Here is a 21,710-nt window from a genome sequence, read left to right as displayed (position 1 = left end):
GTCCTTTTGGCTCTATAACCCGCCTTTTGATGTATTAGTTCCAGAATAGGGATGTATCCGGAAAAAGCGATAAGAACATGAGTTTTCTACAATCAATCAATCAATCCGGAGTTTTTCATTCAATATATTGCAAGCTCACACGTAGGTACATTCAATCTTGTGTTTTACATTCTTTCTAACGCAAGCTCACTTGTAGGTACGTTCATTTAATCATTCAAGTGTTTTTCATTCATTCTAATTCAGGCTCACACGTAAGTGTGTATTCCATCAAGTGTTTCGCATACATTCAATCAATCAAGTGTTTTGCATTAATTCTAATGCAAACTCCCACGTAGATGCATTTAGTCAAGTGTTTTGCATTATGTCGGTGTATAAAGTGGGGTTATAGGGTTTGGAAATTTTTCATCTTTGATCTAACTTATATGATCTAGGCTAGGGTTTACAGTTTAGAGGCTTAGTCCTTGTCTTACAAAGGGTTTAGTCATTGATCCTTAAAGGCTTGGAGTGCTCCAAGTGAACTTTAGTTTTTGGGCCCTTGAGTTCACTTTTATCGATGACTATGGCTTTGATCGTTGACCGTTGACTTTTGACAGTTTGACTTTTTGGCACTTTTCCCCAGTTATTCCGTGATGTCCCTTTTAGGGTCCTTTTGTCTCCTGTTGGCTCTATAACACGCCTTTTGATGTATTAGTTCCAGAATAGGACTGTATCAGGAAAAAGCGATAAGAACATGAGTTTTATACAATCAATCAATCAATCCGGTGTTTTGCATTCATTATAGTGCAAGCTCACACGTAGGTGCATTCAATCTTGTGTTTTGCATTATTTCTAACGCAAGCTCGCTTGTAGGTACGTTCATTTAGTCATTCAAGTGTTTTTCATTCATTCTAATGCAAGCTCACAAGTAAGTGTATTCCATCAAGTGTTCTGCATACATTCAATCAATCAAGTGTTTTGCATACATTCTAATGGAAACTCCCACGTAGATGCATTTAGTTAATTATTTTGTATTCTGTCGGTGTATAAAGTGGGGTTATATGGTTTGGAAGTTGTTCATCTTAGATCCAACTTATATGATCTAGGCTACGATTTAGGGTTTAGAGGCTTAGTCCTTGTCTTACGAAGGGTTTAGTCATTGATCCTTGAAGCCATGGAGTGTTTCCTGTGCTTTTGACTTTTTGGGCCCTTGAGTTCACTTTTTTCGTTGACTATGGCTTTGATCGTTGACAATTTACTTTTGACAGTTTTACTTTTTGGCACTTTTTCTCAGTTATTCCATGATGTCCCTTGTAGTGTCCTTTTGGCTCTATAACATGTCTTTTGATGTATTAGTTCCAGAATAGGGCTGTATCAGGAAAAAGCAATAAGAACATGAGTTTTCTACAATCAATCAGTCAATCCGGTGTTTTGCATTCACTATATTACAAGTTTTTTTTTTTTTTAATTTTTTAATTTTTTAATTTTTATGAGTAAGCGAGATTGTTAACGGGGTCCTACCCCTTCTCAGTAATAATAAAAAATGTAGTGAGTTACAATCAGATATAGGTTTTTCCCATAGCGTCGTCGTATACAATTTTCTTTATATCCTTAGAAAACGTGCTAGGGATAACTTCTATGAAACTAACAGATGGGATATTACAAGCTAAAGCATCTACTAACTTATTACATTCCCTATAAACATGCTTAATATCAATCATTTCCAAGTGGTCTATAATTTCGAACACATCTGCTAGCAACTTTCGTCCTGGCCAAGGCACCTTACTTCGTTTTTGTATAAACGAGATGACATTAGTCGAGTCTGTCCTAGCTTCCACCTTGCTGCATTGATGCTGCTTAGCTAGCTTTGTAAACTCCCTCCAATTCAATAAGGGCAATAGTGTTAAACTTTAAGTTTCCTTTTGCTGCTGCCTTTACTTACCCATGATGGTCGCGTAGAGCTGCTGCCCACCCTCCATTGATCGTTGTTGCTGACTTGGACATGAACATTCCACTGTCGCATAAACCTCACTCTACCAGGCTCATCCACCATTTTCAGTTCCAGGCTATGCAATTTGATCTTGACATCTTGAATAATCAGTTCCACAACCTGCTGGGCAATGCGATACTTGTTCTCGAATATTCGGCAAGATTTCGCTCCTCGCCGCACTCCAAAAAAACGATTTGTACACAACCGAATCGTGATCTTTTTTACATCCCTTCCCTTTACTCTATCCAATAATCCATTCCAACTCATCCTCCCATTCGACAACCAACGTTCTCCGATATCCCCCCTCGGGGCATTTCGTCCACACATAGCGCGGCGAAACTACATTCAGAACGGATGACGCTTCTGTTTCATCCTTCTTTCCACAAATTCCACACAACACCGAATCAACCACCTTTCCGCCTCTTCAATTTCACAAGAGTTTTAATTCCTTCCCCGAACAAAGATCCAACCAAGAAAAGAATGAGGAGGTATTTTGTTTTGAAACCATACCAGATTTCTCTAAGATACCGGCTGTCTCTTTCTCTTGATCGAGTGATAGGTTTCCTTGAGCTGGAATTCACCATGCAATGTAGCAGTCCAAACCACTTTGTCCGAGCCCCCAATCACCTCGACTTCATCTTCTCGCTTGTTTTCATAACCTCGGGCATGTGTCTGCGAGTAGCATTCGCTGCACTTGCCGGACCCCCATTATGTATCAGACTTTTAACTTTTGCATTTAGACTCACATTTGATATATAGTGAGCCTAAAGGAAAAATAAGGCTTCAGGATACCAACTGGGTGCCAGGGATCCATCCGTTGATATCACTACCGGTCCCGTACACTAGCTCTTTTGCATCATCTCTTCCCTGGGAAATACTCCTCCAGCTCCAAGAGCAGTCATTAGGAATGCTCATGTCCCAAAAGAACTTATCCTTTATTAGGTTCTTCCACACCCACCCCCCGTCATAAGGATAACAGACATCCTTCCACCCAATAAGAGTATGGGCTGTGGTACAATCCGGACCTTTCCACAGGAAGTTTCGCAAAAGCTTTTGAACCTCCTCCACAATTCCTTTAGGAAGCCTAAACGATGATATCCAGTAAATGTTTAAATTACTCAACACCACCTTGATTAGTTGTACTCTTCCCGCATACGACAAACTTTTCCCTTTCTAGCTCTGTATTCGCTTTGCCACTTTAGACACCAATGGTATACAATCAGAATATGAAAGCTTCGTTATTATAAGTGGTAGCCCGAGATACTTAACTGGTAATGTACCAACTTTACTTCTTCACTCACCTCCTCAATCATTCCAGCCATAAAAATCTGACTCTTACCTACATTCACTTCCAGTCCTGAACAAGCTCTAAACTTCCCCAGAGAATTTACTAGGCTTCTAACCGTGTTAGCATCCCCATTCATGAATGCAATCAAATCGTCTTCAAATGAAAGATGTGTTATAACCGGGTCCTTACACTTATAATGCAATCTAAACTCACCCCATATAGCAGCCTGCTTCATAATGTCAGAAAACAATTCCATTACCAAGTAAAACAAGTACAGAGATATAGGGTCCCCCTGCCTTATTCCTCTCTTCAGATTGAAATACCCCTACGGAGTCCCATTAACCATAATCGAATAGGAATATACATTCTTTCAACCAGCCTATGAATTTCTCCGGTATCCCAATCCTTCTCATTGTAAATTCAACAACCTCCCATCTTACTAAGTCATATGCCTTTTTTAGATCAATCTTAGCCGCACATCGTGGTGGATAAGGCATCCCTGTGATAATTGTGAAGCAATTCCTGAGACAACAATATATTATCCTGAATGCTCCTCCCTGGTATAAAAGCTGACTGATTAAGCGACACCACCTCATGCATAATAGGTTTCATTCTCAGCGTCATAATCTTAGTAATACACATAACATTGCAACAAGCCATAGCCCTATAATCATTCAAACTTGCAATATAATGAATGGAAAACCCCGGATTGATTGATTGATTGTAGAAAACTCATGTTCTTATCTCTTTTTCCTGATACAGCCCTATTCTGGAACTAATACATCAAAAGGCGTGTTATAGAGCCAAAAGGAGACAAAAGAACCCTAAAAGGGACATCATGAAACAACTTGGAAAAAGTGCCAAAAAGTGAAGCAGCCAAAAGTCAATGGTCAATGATCAAAGCCATAGTCAACGATAAAAGTGAACTCAAGGGCCCAAAAACTTAAAGCACAGGAAACACTACAAGGCTTCAAGGATCAATGACTAAACCCATTGTAAGACAAGGACTAAGCCTCTAAACCCTAAACCTTAGCCTAGATCATATAAGTTAGAACTAAGATGAACAACTTTCAAACCCTAGAACCCCACTTTATACACCGACAGAATACAAAACACATGACTAAATGCATCTACGTGGGAGTTTGCATTAGAATGAATGCAAAACACTTGATTGATAGAATGTATGCGAAACACTTGATGGAATACACTTACGTGTGAGCTTGCATAAGAATGAATGAAAAACACTTGAATGATTGAATGAACGTACCTACAAGCAAGCTTGCGTTAGAAAAAATGCAAAACACAAGATTGAATTCACCTACGTGTGAGTTTGTAATATAATGAAAGCAAAACACCGGATTGATTGATTGATTGTAGAAAAGTCATGTTCTTAACGCTTTTTCCGGATGCAAGCCTATTCTGGAACTAATACATCAAAAGGCGTGTTATAGAGCCAAACGGACTTAAATGGGACATCTTGGAATAACTGGGGAAAAGTGCCAAAAAGTAAAATTGTAAAAATTGAACGGTCAACAATCAAAGCCATTGTCAACGATAAAAGTGAACTAACGGGCCCAAAAACACAAAAGAACAGGAAACACTCCAAGGCTTCAAGGATCAATGACTAAACCCTTTGTAAGACAGGAACTAAGCCACTAAACCCTAAACACTTCCCTATATCATATAAGTTAGATCTAAGATGAACAACTTCGGAACCCTATAACCCTACTTTATATACTGACAGAATACAAAACACTTGACTAAATGCATCTACGTGGGAGTTTTCATTAGAATGATAGCAAAACACTTGATTGATTGAATATAAGCGAAACACTTGATGGAATACACTTACATGTGAGCTTGCATTAGAATGAATAAAAAACACTTGAATGATTGAATGAACGTACCTACAAGCGAGCTTGCGTTAGAAAGAATGCAAAACACCGGATTGATTGATTGATTGTAGAAAACTCATGTTCTTATCGCTTTTTCCGGATACAGCCCTATTATGGAACTACTACATCAAAAGGCGTGTTACAGAGCCGACAGGACACTAAAAGGGACAGCACGAAATAACTGGGGAAAAGTGCCAAAAAGTCAAATTGTCAAAAGTCAACGGTCAACTATCAAAGCCATAGTGAACGATAAAACTGAACTCAAGGGCCCAAAAACTCAAAAGCACAGGAAACACTCGAAGGCTTCAAGGATCAATGACTAAACCCTTCGTAAGACAAGGACTAAGCCTCTAAACCCTAAACCCATGCCTTGATCATATAAGTTTGATCTAAGATGAACAACTTTGAAAACCTATAATACAAGTTTATACACCGACAGAATACAAAACCATTGACTAAATGCATCTACGTGGGAGTTTTCATTAGAATGAATGCAAAACACTTGATTGATAGAATGTATGCGAAACACTTGACGGAATACACTTACGTATGAGCTTGCATTAGAATGAATGAAAACCACTAGATTGATTGAATGAACGTACCTACAAGTGAGCTTGCGTTAGGAAAGAATGCAAAACACAAGATTGAATGCACCTACGTGTAAGCTTACATTATAATGAATGCAAAACACCAGATTGATTGATTGATTGTAGAAAACTAATGTTCTTCTCGTGATTTTTCGGATCTGACCCTATTCGAACTAATACATCGGGCGGTTATAGAGCCAAAAGGAGACAAAAGCACCCTAAAAGGGACATCACTGAATAACTGGGGAAAAGTGCCGAAGAGTGAAATTGTCAAAAGTCAACGGTCAACGATCAAAGCCACTGTCAACGATAAAAGTGAACTCAAGGGCCCAAAAACTCAAAAGCACAGGAAACACTCCAAGACTTCAAGGATCAATAACTAAACCCTTTGTAAGACAAGGACTAAGCCTCTAAACCCTAAGCCTTAGTATATATCATATAAGTTAGATCTAAGATGAACAACTTCGAAACCCTATAACTCAACTTTATACACCGACAGAATACAAAACACTTGACTAAATGCATCTACGTGGGAGTTTGCATCAGAATGAATGCAAAACACTTGATTGATTGAATGTATGCGGAACACTTGATGGAATAAACTTACGTGTGAGCTTCCATTAGAATGAATGAAAAACACTTGAATGATTGAATGAATGTACCTACAAGTGAGCTTGCGTTAGAAAGAATGGAAAACACAAGATTGAATGTACCTACGTGTGAACTTGCAAACTACCGGATTGATTGATTGATTGTAGAAAACTCATGTTCTTATCACTTTTTCCTGATACAGCCTTATTATGGAACTAATACCTCAAAAGGCGTATTATAGAGTCAAAAGAAGACAAAAGGACCCTAAAAGGGACATAATGGAACAACTAAGAAACAGTGCCAAAAAGTCAAACTGTAAAAAGTCAACGGTCAACGATCAAAGCCATAGTCAACGATAAAAGTGAAATCAAAAGCACTTGAAACTCTCCAAGGCTTCAAGGACTAAACCTGTAAACCCTAAACTATAGCCTAGATTATATAAGTTTGATCTAAGATAAACAACTCCCGAACCCTATAACCCAACTTTATACACCGCAAGAATCCAAAACACTTGACTAAATACATCTATGTGGGACTTTGCATTAGAATGAATGCAAAACACTTGATTGATTGAATGTATGCGAAACAATTGATGGAATACACATACGTGTGAACTTCCATTAGAATGAATGAAAAACACTTGAATGATTGAATGAACGTACCTACAAGCGAGCTTGCGTTAGAAAGAATGCAAAACACAAGATTGAATGCACCTATGTGTGAGATTACAATATAATGAATGCAAAACACCGGATTGATTGATTGATTGTAGAAAAGTCATGTCCTTATCGGTTTTTCTGGATACAGCCCTATTCTGGAACTTATACTTCATAAGGCGTGTTATAGAGCCAAAAGGACCTACTGGGACATCATGGAATAACTGGGAAAAAGTGCCAAAAAATAAAGCTGTCAAAAGTCAACGGTCAACGATCTAAGCGATAGTCAACGAAAAAAGTGAACTCAAGGACCCAAAAACTCAAAAGCACAGGAAACACTCCAAGGCTTCAAAGATCAATGACTAAACCCATTGTAAGACAAGGACTAAGCCTCTAAACCCTAAACCCTAGCCTAGATCATATACGTTTGATCTAAGATGAACAACTTCGAAACCCTATAACCCAACTTTATACACCGACAAAATACAAAACACTTGACTAAATGTATCTACGTTGGAGTTTTCAATAGAATGAATGCAAAACACTTTATTGATTGAATGTGTGTGAAACACTTGATGGAATACACGTACGTGTGAGCTTGCATTAGAATGAATGAAAAACACTTGATTGATTGAATGAACATACCTACAAGGGAGCTTGCAATAGGAAAAATGCAAAACACAAGATTGAATGCACCTACGTGTATCCTTGCATTATAATGAATGGAAAACACCGGATTGATTGATTGATTGTAGAAAACTCTTGTTCTTATCGCTTTTTCCGGATACAGCCCTATTCTGGAACTAATACATCAAAGGCGTGTTATAGAGCCAAAAGGAGACAAAAGGACCCTAAAAGGGACATCATGGAATAACTGGGAAAAAGTGCCGAAAAGTAAAATTGTCAAAAGTCAATGGTTAACGATAAAAGAGAATTGAAGGACCCAAAAACTCAAAAGCACAGGAAACACTCCAAGGCTTCAGGGATCAATGACTAAACCCTTTGTAAGACAAGGACTAAGCCCCTAAACCCTAAACCCTAGCATAGATCATATAAGTTAGATCTAAGATGAACAACTTCCAAACCATATAACCCCACTTTATACACCGACAGAATACAAAATACTTGATTAAATGCATCTACGTGGGAGTTTGCATTAGGATGAATGTATGCGAAATACATGATGGAATACACTAACGTGTTGGTTTGCATTAGAATGAATGAAAAACGCTCGATTGATTGAATGAACGTACCTACAAGTGAGCTTGCGTTAGAAAGAATGCAAAACACAAGATTGAATGCACCTACGTGTGAGCTTGCACTATAATAAATGCAAAACACCGGATTGATTGATTAATTGTAGAAAACTCATATTATTATCGTTTTTTCCGGATACAACCCTATTGTGGAACTAATACATCAAAAGGGTGTTATGGAGCCAAAAGGACCTAAAAGGGACATCACGGAATAACTGGGAAAAAGTGCCAAAAAGTCATACTGTTAAAAGTCAACAATCAAAGAAATAGTCAACGATAAAAGTGAACTCAAGGGCCTAAAAACTCAAAAGCACAGGAAACACTCCAAGGCTTCAAAGATCAATGACAAAACCCTTTGTAAGACAAGGACTAAGCCTCTAAACCCTAAACCCAAGCCTTTATCATGAAAGTTAGATCTAAGATGAACAACTTCCAAACCATATAACCCCACTTTATACAACGACATAATATAAAATACTTGACTAAATGCATCTACGTGGGAGTTTGCAGTAGGATGAATGCAAAGCACTTGATTGATTGAATGTATTCGAAACACTTGATGGAATACACTTACGTGTTAGCTTGAATTAGAATGAATGAAAAACACTCGATTGATTGAATGAACGTACCTACAAGCGAGCTTGCGTTAGAAAGAATGCGAAACACAAGATTGAATGCACCTACGTGTGAGCTTGCACTATAATGAATGCAAAACACCGGATTGATTGATTGATTGTAGAAAACTCTTGTTCTTATCACTTTTTCCTGATACAGTCCTATTCTGGAACTAATACATCAAAAGGCGTGTTTTAGAGCCAAAAGGAGACAAAATGACCTTACAAGGGACAACATGGAAACCAGAAAAAAGTGCCAAAAAGTAAAACTGTCAAAAGTCAACAATAAAAGTGAACTCAAGGGCCCAAAAACTCAAAAGCACAGGAAACACTCCAAGGCTGCAAGGAAAAATGACTAAACCCATTGTAAGACAAGGACTAAGCCTCTAAACGCTAAACCCAAGCCTATATCATATAAGTTAGATCAAAGATGAACAAATTCGAAACCCTATAACTCCACTTTATACACCGACAGAATACATAACACTTGACTAAATGCATCTACATTTGAGTTTGCGTTGGAATGAATGCAAAACACTTGATTGATTGAATGTATGTGAAACAGTTGATGGAATACATTTACGTGTGAGGTTGCATTAGAATGAATGTAAAACACTCGATTGATTGAATGAACGTACCTACTAGCGAGCTTGCAATAGAAAGAATGCAAAACACAAGATTGAATGCACTTGTGTGTGAGCTTGCACTACAATGAATGCAAAACACCGGATTGATTGATTGATTGTAGAAAACTCCTGTTCTTATCGCTTTTTCCGGATACAACCCTATTATGGAACAAATACATCAAAAGGCGTGTTATAGAGCCAAAAGGACCTAAAAGGGACATCATGGAATAACTGGGAAAAAGTGCCAAAAAGTCATACTGTCAAATGTCAACGTTCAACGATCAAATCCATAGTGAACGATAAAAGTGAAGTCAAGGGCCCAAAAACTCAAAATCCCTTGAAACACTCTAAGGCTTCAAGGATTAATGACTAAACCCATTGTAAGACAAGGACTAAGCCTCTAAACCCTGAACCGTAGCCTAGATCCTATAAGTTAGATCTAAGTTGAACAACTTCCTAAACCCATAACCCCACTTTATACACCGACATAATGTAAAACACTTTACTAAATCCATCTACGTGGGAGTTTGCATTAGAAGGAATGTAGAAGACTTGATTGGTTGAATGTATGCGAAACACTTGATGGAATACACTTACATGTGAGTTTGCATTATAATGAATGAAAAGAACTTGATTGATTGAATGAACGTACCTACAAGCGAACTTGCATTAGAACGAATGCAAAACACATGATTGAATGCATCTACGTGTGAGCTTGCACTATAATGAATGCAAAACACCGGATTGATTGATTGATTGTAGAAAATCATGTTCTTATCGCCTTTTCCGGATACAACCTTATTGTGGAACTAATACATCAAAAGGCGTGTTATAGAGCCAAAAGGAGACAAAAGGACCTAAAAGGGACATTACGGAATAACTGGGAAAAAGTGTCAAAAAGTCATACTGTCAAAAATCAACGGCCAATGATCAAAGCCATAGTCAATGATAAAAGTGAAATCGAGGGCCCAAAAACTCAAAATCACTTGAAACACTCCAAGGCTTAAAGGATCAATGACTAAACCCTTTGTAAGACAAGGACTAAGCCTCTAAACCCTAAACCCTAGCCTGGATCATATAAGTTAGATCTAAGATGAACAACTTCCAAACCCTCGAACCCCAATTTATACACCGACATAATACAAAACACTTGACTAAATGCATCTACGTGGGAGTTTGCATTAGAATGAATGTAGAACACTTGATTGATTAAATGTATGTGAACAGTTGATGGAATACACTTACGTGTGAGCTTGCATTAGAATGAATGAAAAACACATGAATGATTGAATGAACGTACCTTCAAGCGAGCTTGCGTTAGAAAGAATGCAAAACACAAGAATGAATGCACCTACGTGTGAGCTTGCACTATAATGAATGCAAAACACCGGATTTATTGATTGATTGTAGAAAACTCATGTTCTTATCGCTTTTTCCGGATACAACCCTATTCTGGAACTAATACATCAAAAGGCGTGTTATAGAGCCAAAAGTAGACAAAAGGACCCTAAAAGGGACATCATGGAATAACTGGGAAAAAGTGCCAAAAAGTGCCAAAAAATCAAAAGTCAACGATAAAAGTCAACGATAAAAGTGAACTGAAGGGCCCAAAAACTCACAAATACAGGAAACACTCCAAGGCTTCAAGGATCAATGACTAAACCCTTTGTAAGGCAAGGACTAAGCCTCTAAACCCTAAACCCTAGGCTAGATCATCTAAGTTCAATAAAAAAAAAAGATGAAAAACTTCCAAACCCAATAACCACACTTTATACACCGACAGAATACAAAACACTTGACCAAATGCATCTACGTGGGAGTTTGCATTAGAATAAATGCAAAACACTTGATTGATTGAATATATGGGAAATACTTGATGGAATACATTTTTTTTTTTGTTGATAAGCGAGGTTTTTAGAGTTGTCCCCTACCCCTTTTATTTAATAATAAAATTTGAAAATCGCTTGTTACATTCTCACTCTCTCAAATATTGCTTACCCCTAGCATCATCATATATTATTTTTTTACATCCTTCGTGAATAAACTAGGTACTAATTTGATGTAATTACATGGTGGATTATTTGCTTCAATAGCATCAGCAAGCTTGTTCGATTCCCTAAACACATGAATAATGCTAAACTGTTCAAATTTGGCTTTCATCCGCATAATAGCCCGCTTCATTTTCTCTGCCTGCCATGGGTGCTGACACGTGTCAGTCAAAAAAGAAATTACACTCATAGAATTAGTCTGCGTGCGAATTCTTATCATTCCTTTACTCAGCGCCATCTTCATCCCCTTCTCTACAGCTTCCAGCTCAATAAGATCGATCAAGTTTTTTTCCGCTCTACCATGGCTTGCCACAATTACATCCCCTTCATTGTCACGAATCACAGCTACCCATCCCCTAATGTTCCTCTGAGTGTTCCGTCTGTATTGAGAATGTGCGTTCCATCTTCTGCTTTCTGCCATTGTACAAACCTCCATTTCCTTTGCTCAATATTCACATCAAAATTCCACATTTCAGTGAATCTTTCTATTTCTGGTCCATACTTCATCTTTATTTCTATCGCCTTCAGTTTTGTTCTTACATCCCCAATCAATACTCGAGCTATCTGCTGAACATTCACTGCCTTATTCTCAAAAATTCTGTCATTTTTTGATTTCCATATCCAATAATTGAAACCATTCCACATTAGTCTCATGACATCCTTTTCTATTCCTTTCCCCTGCGAAACAGCTTCAATCCATACTATTTTCCCTTTCCCATGTAGTTTCTATAGTTCTCTTGTACCCCATTTTCTGAAGTAATATTCCCCACAGAGATTGTGGTATGAAACAAGAGTGGAATAGATGCTCCTCTGTTTCAGTTTCTCTTCAACAGAATATGCACACATCTAAGTCAACAACCTTCTGTAGTTTCATTTTTTGCAGAGTTTTAAGCCCCCACCATTCCACATTAGTCTCATGACATCCTTTTCTATTCCTTTCCCCTACGAAACAGCTTCAATCCATACTATTTTCCCTTTCCCATGTAGTTTCTATAGTTCTGTTGTACCCCATTTTCTGAAGTAATATTCCCCACAGAGATTGTGGTATGAAACAAGATTGGAATAGATGCTCCTCTGTTTCAGTTTCTCTTCAACAAAATATGCACACATCTAAGTCAACAACCTTCTGTAGTTTCATTTTTTGCAGAGTTTTAAGCCCATCCATCCGGTGATGAAAGAATGTCTAGGTATTTTATTTGAGAACCACACCAGTTTATGCCACTGCACTTCTTGCTTCATTCCTCTCAAACTGTCATAAGCGCCCCTCATGTTATACTTCCTATTTGTTGCTGCAGACCAAACAATGTTATCTTCATCCCCCATTATGTCCACTTCATTTTCTGCTACATCAGTAATCTCCCTTATGTGACTTTTTACATTATTCAAAAATTCCCAGTTGCCATCTGAAATGCAGTTCGATACTTTTACATGTTTGTTGCAACTCGAGTCATATAAAAATACTTGTGGAAACTTCTCTCTTAAAATTCCAAACGGATGACATGGTTCATTCCAGAAGCTTGTCTCTCTGTCATTGCCTATCTGATGAAGAACTATAGATGAAGCTTCTTTCCTTACTTTAAGTATATTCTTCCAGCTTAAGGAACAATCACTTGGTGTTTTCAGCTGCCAAAATTCTCTCCCCCTGACTAGATGCTTATGTACCCACTGTACCCACAAGTTGTCAGTCCTTGTAATGAGCTTCCATAGCGGCTTCATTGTTGCTGCTTGGTTAACCTTCTCTATATTGCGTATCCCTAGCCCACCTTCCTCATATGGGTAACAGAGATCATCCCATCCTATCAAGGCATGAGATTGTTTACAGTCTGGACCTGTCCATAAGAAATTCCTAAAAATCTTATTGATATCATCAACAGTTATTTGAGGTAGTGTGAAAGCTGCCATCCAATAGACACTAAGGTGATTCAGTACTGCCTTTATCAGCTATACTCTTCTGGCATATGACAATAACCTTCCTTTCCAACTTTGAATCCTCCCTGTGATCTTACTAATTAACGGACAACAATCTGTAGACTTCAGCCTTGTAGTTATTAAAGGGAGTCCTAAATACTTCACAGGCAACTCACCCCTAAGAAAAAAAAGTGTTTGCTCTATGTCTGTCTTGACACTATCATCCACTCCAGCAAAAAACACACTACTCTTTTGAACATTCACTTCCAACTCTGAGACTCTGCTGAAAATTTGTAAGTTACTTTTGAGTTCATTGGCTGTCCTATTATCACCATTCATAAACACCATCAAATCATCTGCAAAAGATAAATGCGTAATGACTGGGTCTACACACCTAGTATGTAGCTAATACTGCCCTTCTCTGACACTGTGATGTATGATCTCAATAAATAAATACATGACCATTACGAAAAGATATGGTGATATGGGATCACCCTGTCTAATCCCCCTTCTTCCTCGGAAATATCCATAAGAAGAACCATTAATCATTACAGAGTAGGAGGCTGTCTCCACACACAGTTTCACCCATTTCATAAACCTTTCTGGCATCCCCACTTTTCTCATTGCAAACTCCACTGCTTCCCATCTCACCGAGTCATGCGCCTTCCTCAAGTCTACCTTAACAGCACACCTTGGTGGATATACATCCCTATGATAATTATGCACTAGTTCTTGAGATAAAAGAATATTATCCTGGATACTTCTTCCACTAATAAAAGCTGATTGGTTGAGGTTTACTAAATGCGGCATTACCTCCTTCATTCTTCTTGTCATAACCTTAGTTATACACTTGTACATGACCCCACAGCAAGCAATAGGTCTATAATTTGACAAAGACAAAGGCACTTGTACCTTTGGTATAAGTGTAATACAAGTAGCATTTACCTCACTGAGCATCTGATTCGAATGAAAATTTTTTTGAGTGGCCTTGATGAAGTCATCACCAATGATTCTCCATGTGCATTTAAAAAAGAAAGAAGAGAAACCATCACTGCCTGGCACTTTATCATCACCAATGTTGGCTAAAGCTTCTATTATCTCGTCCCTCGTTACTTCTCACTGTAAATCCTACTGACTCTGTAAACTTATATGCTGTCTCGGCCCTATATCTTGAAACTTTGAGAAATCCATGTCCATCAGCATAGTAGGACTGTAAAGTGCCTTGTAGTAATCAACACATTCATTACCAATCTCATTGTAATCCTTAATGACGTTACCCCCTGAATCTCGCAGACATGTAATCTTATTTGTAACTCTCCTTGCTTGAACAGATTTGAAGAAATAGCTCGTGTTATTATCACCTCCTCCTATCACTTGATCTCTTAACTTTCTGTCTATACATGTCTTCCTCATTTGTGGTTGCTTGTGCATAGGCTGTAATCAATTCTCTTTCTTTTATAATAATATCATAATTCTGCAGCTGATTTTGTAACTCTGTTTGCACCCGATCCATTTCTTGCTTTATATCTCTAACCCTGTTCACTACATTCCCCACTATGTCTCTATTCCACTGTATAAGTGCTGCCTTCGTTAGTTTTAACTTCCTCATGAAAATATACATCGGATTCCCTACCACTTCACTTCCCCAAGCCTCTACCACTGCGTTCATGAAGTCCTTTTCTCTATACCAGAAGTTAAAAAATTTAAACGCTCTCTTCTTTTGATTCCTTTGTACCACTGAATTCACTATCGCAGGTGCCGACTAGCAAAGTCGGTAAAACCTTTGGGTGATGATACCAGAGGTCTGGGGCTCGAATCCCGCCAGTATCAAAGAGTTACTGATCTCATTTAAAACAGGCTTACCAACCAAAAAAAAAAAGAATTCACTATCATGGGTGTATGGTCTGAAACGGCTCCAGAGTTCAAGAACTCTGCTTCATGGTCCTCATATGCCCCAATCCACTCTGAATTTGCCATCACACAATCTAGTTTGCAGCTGATCCTATCAACTTGCCTGTTGTTCCAAGTATACAAATTGCCTTTGAACTTGATATCTACCAGCCCAACTTGATTTACACAATCCATAAAATCTGAAAAATTCTGAGGTCTAACTTCCAAACCACCGACTTTTTCATGAGAGTTTAGAATAGAGTTGAAGTCACCCATTAGCATCCAAGGCTTCTGGATTTGGCATGCTAAATCTACTAAGTTTCTCCATAGTTCTCTCCTTGAACTCATCTCTGTACTCGCATACACAACTGAGATTACAACCTCATATCCTGATATCATGCTTACCTCCATAGTTATGTGTTGTGTATCCTTCTTTAATAACTTCGCTGTACACTCCCGAGGATCCCAGCAAAACCATATATTACCACCATCAATGTCATTGTAGTTGTCCTCCAACTGGCATTGATTAAAAGCTTTCCTGAAAATTCTATCTCGATTTTTCTCTTTAACTTTTGTTTCTACTACTCCCATCATAATAATATCATACTTCCTCACCATGTCCTTAACTTCAACTTGTTTGAATCCTTTATTGAAGCCCTTCACATTCCAGCAGGCGTAATTAATCATTAAGATGTTTGGTTTGTGCTAAGACGCTTTTAGCCCCTTCTTGCCTGCTGTCCTCCGTCTGCTCTATGTATTCTCCCCTTATCTTTTCTATAGTTGATTGTGTACCATCACTTACAGTGTTTTTCATGACTTCCTTCATCCCTTCTTCCCCTTCTGAACTCAGAGTCAGATGTTTAAAGCGGTTGTCTCCTCGCATCAGCAGCATCCTTTTATTATCATTCTCTTTCTCTTCGATATTCCTTTTATCACTCTCAGTTTCAGTTCCAGCTTCATTTCTTTCACTACTATTATGACTTGTACCAGTAAAACATTCTACTTCCTTGCCCTCTTTCTTGCTTCTCACTTTATGTTTCCTCTTTGGAGATTGCCACTCTGCGTCTTCACTAACCGAATTTACTTCCTGTATTTTTTCCCTTCACACCCTCTGTGTCGTGTGCCATTATTCCTTTAGCATTTTTTCCCTTCCTATCCTCTCGGTCAGAGTCATTGCATGGTATTACTTCTACATTTCTTTTTTCTCCTTTCTTCAGCCATACTCTCTGTGCCTTCACTTCTGGGATCGGTTTTCTTGGGCAAGTAATATCAGTATGCCCAAACACCTTACAACCATTACAACACGGTGGCCTCCAATTGTACTCGAACTCTATCTTGTACGCTCTTCGTTGATCCAATACCACTGGGATTCCATCTGGATACAGGCATGTGGCATCTATCTTAATGCACATTCTTACGTACGAGGTTCTTACCATATTCTTCGTTAGCCTATCTGTGAACATCGGTATACCAATCGCACTCCCCACCTGGCTAAAGCCATTTTTATTCCACATTTCCATAGGTAAACCCTTTACCACCACCCAAATAGGTATCGTTTTCAGCTCTCGCGTTTCTGCCTCGACAAAAAGTCTCCAAGGCCTAACAACGAACAACTTGCTTGCGATATGGAAGGATCCAATATCCAACGCTGCCTTGCGATTGTCATCCTTCTCAAACTGAAAAGTGAACATTGTATCTACATAAGGCTTCATTATAAACTTCATTGTTCTCCAAGTTCTTCCTACTATCTCTTTAACATAGTTATAATTCATTTGTTTTCCCACAAACGACCCAACCACCAAATTCTCGAATTTTTTGTTAAACTCAGTAAACTGTGAGCTCTACACATGAATAACCTGTTTACCATTGACAATGGTCGGTGAAATATAACTCAATTCTTCTTTTCCCGCTGATCCCTTCCCAATCATATCGGCCCAAGTGTTTTTGTTGCTTGCGACCCCATTGCTATGTTTATGAGTATTCACCTCTGTAGCAGCAGTCTCTGTGTGAATATCTTTTCCAGATCCTATTATTCCGTTAATTCCTTGATCCCTATCTTTTGTTCAGTAGGATTCAAAATCTTGCTGGAGCTTTAGAAGTGTCTCCTGTATGCTTGCTACGCTACTCTGCACTTCCAAGTCTACAACTTTTTTGCCTTTCTCGACTATTGTATTTGTAGCTATCACTTCTTGCTTGGCCTTGAAGCTTTCTGCTTTCTCACTCTGTTTTTCACTTCCTTGGTCATACAGAATCTTGTTATCTTGTATGTCGCATAACCTTGCATTGCTGGTGGTGGGCGAAGCCACTTCCACTCCTGATACCCTTGTTGCCCTAAAGTAACACTTAACATCATTCTGTAGCTTCTCTAGTGCTTCTTTGGTAAAGGTGATGCAGTATCAGACTTAATATCATTGCCTTCCTCTTCATGCATCTTCAATGCTATATAAAACGCAAAGTCATCTATCTTGCTGCGTTCTTTATTTCCATATCCAAAATTTTCGCGATTCAATCTTTACCTGTATCTCTCCAAAGAACCCACTCCTTACATTTTTCTGAGCACAGATGTCATTATCTCCATGTCTGCTTCCTCACTCTGTGGTGTTTACCTACAAGCGAGTTTGTGTTAGGAAGAATGCAAAACACAAGATTGAATGCACCTACGTGTGAGCTTGCACTATAATGAATGCAAAACACCAGATTGATTGATTGATTGTAGAAAAATCATGTTCTTATCGCTTTTTCCGGATACAGCCCAATTATGAAACTAATACATCAAAAGGCGTGCCATAGAACGAAAAGGAGACAAAAGGACCTAAAAGGGACATCATGGAATAACTGGGAAAAAGTGCCAAAGAGTCATACTGTCAAAAGTCAACGGTCAACTATAAAAGTGAACTCAAGGGCCCAAAAACTCAAAATCACTTGAAACATTCCAAGGCTTCAAGAATTAATGATTAAACCCATTGTAAGACAAGGACTAAGCCTCTAAACCCTGAACCGTAGCCTAGATCATATAAATCAGATCTAAGATGAACAACTTCAAAACCATATAAACCCAGTTTATACACCGACAGAATGTAAAACACTTGACTAAATGCATCTACGTGGGAGTTTGCATTAGAATGAATGCAAAACACTTGATTGATTGAATGTATGCGAAACATTTGATGGAATACACTTACGTGTGAGCTTGCATTATAATGAATGAAAAGAACTTGATTGATTAAATGAACGTACCTACAAGCGAGCCTGCATTAAAACGAATGCAAAACACATGATTGAATGCATCTACGTGTGAGCTTGCACTATAATGAATGCAAAACACCAGATTGATTGATTGATTGTAGAAAACTCATGTTATTATCGCTTTTTCCGAATACAACCCTATTAAGGAATAAAACATCAAAAGGCGTGTTATAGAGCCAAAAAGAGACAAAATGACCTAAAAGGGACCTCACGAAATAACTGGGAAAAAGTGCCAAAAAGTCATACTGTCAAAAGTCAACGGCCAACGATCAAAGCCATAGTCAACGATAAAAGTGAACTCAAGGGCCCAAAAACTCCAAATCACTTGAAACACTCCAAGGCTTCAAGGATCAATGACTAAACCCTTTGTAAGACAAGGACTAAGCCTCTAAACCCTAAACCCTAGCCTAGATCAAATAAGTTAGATCTAAGATGAACAACTTCCAAACCCTATAACCCCACTTTATACACCGACAGAATGCAAAACACTTGACTAAATGCATCTACGTGGGAGTTTACATTAGAATGAATGCAAAACACTTGATTGATTGAATGTATGCAAAACACTTGATGGAATACACTTACGTGTGAGCTTGCATTATAATAAATGAAAAACACTTGAATTATTGAATGAACGTACATACAAGCGAGCTTGCATTAGAAAGAATGCAAAACACATGATTGAATGCACCTACGTGTGAGCTTGCACTATAATGAATGCAAAACACCGGATTGATTGATTGATTGTATAAAACGCATGTTCTTATCTCTTTTTACGGATACAACCCTATTATGGAACTAGTACATCAAAAGGCGTGTCATAGAGCCAAAAGGAGACAAAAGGACCTAAAAGGGACATCATGGAACAACTGGGAAGAAGTGCCACAAAGTCATACAGTCAAAAGTCAACGGTCAACGATCAAAGCCATAGTCAACGATAAAAGTGAACTCAAGGGCCCAAAAATTGAAAAGCACTTGAAACACTCCAAGGCTTCAAGGATCAATGACTAAACCATTTGTAAGACAAGAACTAAGCCTGTAAACCATAAACCCTAGCCTAGATCATATAAGTTAGATCTAAGATGAAAAACTTCCAAACCATAACCCCACTTTATACAGCGACAGAATACAAAATAGTTGACTAAATGCATCTACGTGGGAGTTTGCATTAGAATGAATGCAAAACATTTGAGTGATTGAATGTATGCGAAACACTTGATGGAATATACTTACGTGTGAGCTTGCATTAGAATGAATGAAAAACACTAGAAAGATTTAATGAACGTACTTACAAGAGAGCTTGCGTTAGAAAGAATGCAAAACACAAGATTGGATGCACCTATGTGTGAGCTTGGACTATAATGAATGCAAAACACCGGATTGATTTATGTATTGTAGAACACTCATGTTCTTATCGCTTTTTCCGGATACAGCCCTATTCTGGAACTAATACATCAAAAGGAGATAAAAGGACCCTAAAAGGGACATCATGGAATAACTGGGAAAAAGTGCCAAAAAGTAAAACTGTAAAAAGTCACGGTCAACGATCAAAGTCAACGATAAAAGTGAACTCAAGGGCCCAAAAACTGAAAATAACTTGAAACACTCCAAGGCTTCAAGGATCAATGACTAAACCCTTTGGAAGACAAGGACTAAGCCTCTAAATCCTAAACCCTATAACCCCACTTTATACACCGACAAAATGCAAAACACTTGACTAAATGCTTCTAGGTGGAAGTTTGCATTAGAAAGAATGCAGAACACTTGATTGATTGAATGTATGCGAAACACTTGATGGAAGACACTTACGTGTGAGCTTGCATTATAATGAATGAAAAGCACTTGATTTATTGAATGAACATACCAACAAGCGAGCTTGCATCAAAAAGAATGCAAAACACATGATTGAATGCACCTACATGTGAGCTTGCACTATAATGAATGCAAAACACCGGATTTATTGATTGATTCTAGAAAACTCATTTTCTTATCATTTTTTTCTGATACAACCCTATTATGGAACTAATACATCAAAAGACGTGTCATAGAGCCAAAAGGAGACAAAAGGACCTAAAAGGGACATCACGGAATAACTAGGAAAAAGTGCCAAAGAGTCATACAGTCAAAAGTCAACGATCAACGATCAAAGCCATAGTCAACGATAAAAGTGAACTCAAGGGACCAAACACTCAAAATCACTTGAAACACTCCAAGGCTTCAAGGATTAATGACTAAACCCATTGTAAGACAAGGACTGAGCCTCTAAACCCTGCACCCTAGCCTAGTTCATATAAGTTAGATCTAAGATGAACAACTTCTAAACCCTATAACCCCACTTTATACACCTACAAAATCCAAAACACTTGACTAATTGCGTCTACATGGGAGTTTGCATTAAAATGAATACAAAACACTTGATTGATTGAATGTATGCGAAACACTTGATGGAATACACTTACGTGTGAGCTTGCATTGTAATGAATGAAAAGCACTTGATTGATTGAATGAACGTACCTACAAGCGATCTTGCATTAGAATGAATGCAAAACACATGATTGAATGCACCTACGTGTGAGCTTGCACTATAATGAAAGCAAAACACCGGATTGACTGATTGATTATAGAAAACTCATGTTCTTATAGTTTTTTTCGGATACAGCCCAATTATGGAACTAATACCTCAAAAGGCGTGTTATAGAGCCAAAAGGACCCTAAAAGGGACATCATGGAACAACTTTGAAAAACTAACAAAAAGTCAAACTGTCAAAAGTGAACAATAAACGATCAAAACCATAGTCAACGATAAAAGTGAACTTAAGGGCCTAAAAACTCAAAAGCACTTGTAACACTCCAAGGCTTCAAGGATCAATGACTAAACCCTTTGTAAGACAAGGACTAAACTACTAAACCCTAAACTCTAGGCTAGATCATAAAAGTTAGATATAAGATGAAAAACTTCCAAACCCTATAACCCCAATTTATAAACCGACAGAATACAAAACACTTGACTAAATGCATCTACATGGTAGTTTGCATTAGAATGAATGCAAAACACTTGATTGATTGAATGTATGTGAAACACTTGATGGAATACTTTTTTTTTTTTTTTTTTTTTTTTGATGGGTAAGCGGGGTTTTTT

This window comes from Coptis chinensis, chromosome 7 (genome assembly GCF_015680905.1).
Source record: "Coptis chinensis isolate HL-2020 chromosome 7, ASM1568090v1, whole genome shotgun sequence".
Classification (NCBI taxonomy): Eukaryota; Viridiplantae; Streptophyta; class Magnoliopsida; order Ranunculales; family Ranunculaceae; genus Coptis; species Coptis chinensis.
Note: the sequence above shows the minus strand (reverse complement) of the source record.